The sequence below is a fragment of the Priapulus caudatus genome, unplaced genomic scaffold (assembly GCF_000485595.1).
Source record: "Priapulus caudatus unplaced genomic scaffold, Priapulus_caudatus-5.0.1 Scaffold479, whole genome shotgun sequence".
Lineage (NCBI taxonomy): Eukaryota > Metazoa > Priapulida > Priapulimorpha > Priapulimorphida > Priapulidae > Priapulus > Priapulus caudatus.
Genome location: NW_014577540.1, coordinates 117,069 through 119,702, shown reverse-complemented (window position 1 = coordinate 119,702; position 2,634 = coordinate 117,069). Strand labels below are relative to the sequence as shown.

Below are 2,634 nucleotides of genomic sequence, written 5' to 3'. Positions count from 1 at the left end.
ACAGCAGCTGCTGTGCCCCTACCTGCAGGCGGGAGAGTGCGAGCTTTGCGCGGAGTGCGCGTACGTCCACGGCGACATGTGCGAATACTGCGGCCAATGCTGCCTGCACCCGACGAGCAAAGATCAGCGAGCGCTCCACAAGGAGGTGAGGCAACCACTAGGTCGCGCTGATCTTGCCACTAGGGGGCACTGATCTCGCCGCTAGGGGCGCTGATCTTGCCACTAGGGGGGCGCTGATCGTGCCACTAGATGGCGACGAGTGTTTGAGTGTCTGTAATCTATATTACCGATATACTGGTGCAATATACCCATAATAATTAAGAGGCTGCTACTTTGTGACTGTCATAATTGCTATACATCTACTAAGTAAATATTATTAATAAATTAACTGCTATATTGTTATTCTCACCAATTTACTACTAATATATATAGTTATTATTATTGATCTACCACTGTTTTATTGTTAATCTTACCAATACACTGCTAATATATAGCTATTATATTAGTGATATACCACTATTTTATATTGTTATTCTTACCGATATACTACTAAGTAGGGCCTACTACATAACTAACGTTATTGTAGAACCTAGCGAGAAACCGGCCAGCGTATTTTTTGTTTTTTTTATTATTATTTTTTAATTTTGTGTTATTATTTTTTAATATTTCTCGCACATTGACCGTCGCCCTAAATCGTCTCACCCTCTCTCGCTCTCTCTCTCATGTCGCAGGCGTGCCTGAAGCAGCATGAGAAGGACATGGAGTACTCGTTCCAGGTGCAGCGCAGCAAGGACAAGGCGTGCGGAATCTGCATGGAGCTCGTTATGGAGAAGACGCCGGTATCCGAGCGCCGATTCGGCATCCTCTCCAACTGCAAGCACGTCTTCTGCCTCAGCTGCATCCGAAAGTGGCGCAGTGCCAAGCAGTTTGAGAATAAGATCATCCGGTGAGCTGCGATGCGCCGCGACGCTCACACTGTCGCTGTCGGCGAATTACGAGCAATTGTTTTATGTGATTTTTAGAAATATTCAGTTAATTTTACTGGCCAAATGTCAAGATCGTTTTTGCAATTTTTCCGTTCACTCCCTCTGTTATAGCGTGTAACAGCATAAATTGTTCGTAATTTTCAAGCTGGAGCATTCAGTGATACATCTACTAATAGCTAACCGCATTTTAATGCTGAATTATATTTTGAGAGGTAATTTCTCGGAGCATTGGTTTCGATTCCTTTATCATCGAATAGTTTTGCGGTCATATTCCCGTAAAAACTTTTCCTCGCCTACGCTTTGTTGTGCCATTGCCTCTAACGTGTGCTCATGCGCGTGTGTTTGTACATCTGTAGTGCCTGCCCGGAGTGTAGAGTGAATTCAAACTTTGTAACGCCGAGTTTGTACTGGGTTGAGGACCACCAAGAGAAGCTGGAACTCATTGAGGGATACAAAACTGCTCTCAGGTACAAAACTCTATGCTGCTAGGTCGCTGGAACGATCGATTTTTTTTACCCATCGTTAACGAGGTGGGAAAATTGCAGCTTTATTCCTTCTCCTACCCGTACTTTTTCTTCCTTTTTCCATTTTTGTCTCTTCTTTTTTTCCCTTTTTTTCTGCAGCTTTATTCCTTCTCCTACCCGTACTTTTTCTTCCTTTTTCCATTTTTGTCTCTTCTTTTTTTCCCTTTTTTTCTTCTTTTTCTCTCCTTTTTTTCTTCCTACTGCTCGAGTAATTCTAGTAGTTCAGACTTTCTTGGAGTAGAAGTTTAATTGATGTTTACTTTTGCGAGTGAAAATCTCAATGGATGGCACACACTGTTAGCAGTCACTTAAATCTTACTATAATGCGTGTTTGTAAGGACTGGTGTGGACGGTAGATGTTAAATATGAGCACTTATTATGGGTGAAATCTCAGTTAACTAGGTGTGAACTTTATAAATGTGAAACAACAGTAGTCCTCAGGATTATTTACTGCTGCTGCAATCTATGTAAATATGATGACGTCCTTAATTCCACCTCATTACTATGAATTCTGTATTGCTCTGTGTTCTACGTCAGCTGTTCACTTGGTGCATCGCGTCTCTGGTCTGCTTACAGTGCGAAACCTTGCAAGTATTTCAAGCACGGTTGCGGAGAGTGTCCATTTGCCGGTAACTGCTTCTACCAGCACGCCTACTTTGACGGCACAAAGGCAAAGCGCACGCCGCCCCGCCCGCGCCGTAGACAACAGAGGTACGTGAAGCGCACTATATCACGATCTACATGCGTACAAATCTTCACCTGACACATTGCAGTTACGTGGAAAACTTCATACGTATATTCCTTGCCCTAAAACATGGTAGCATGTGGCTGCGAAAAGGCAACACGTGACGATTACGATGTTATGATATACGTGTTCTGATGAAGGTTATCGTACACACAAGGCCTGAGGTCCTATATCTACAGACCATGATGTAGCGTTGTCTTACATACTAGGTTTGACATCATTTGTCTACAGAGCATGATATAAGATCACCCTACACACAAGGTGTGGGTCGCATGCATGTATGTCTGCAAAACACGATGTAAGATCATATTGTGTACAAGGTGCACGATTGCTTGCATATAGAGCTGAGTGATGTAGAGCTGGTAATTTCTGAGTGATT

General features: G+C 43.1%; 1 protein-coding gene across 1 annotated transcript in view; it reads left to right on the top strand.

Annotated features, from left to right (window-relative positions):
• The window catches only part of LOC106810867 (probable E3 ubiquitin-protein ligase makorin-1), a 13,708-nt gene that overhangs the window by 7,255 nt on the left and 3,819 nt on the right, over positions 1 to 2,634 (top strand). The gene's annotated exons all lie outside the window — the stretch shown is intronic.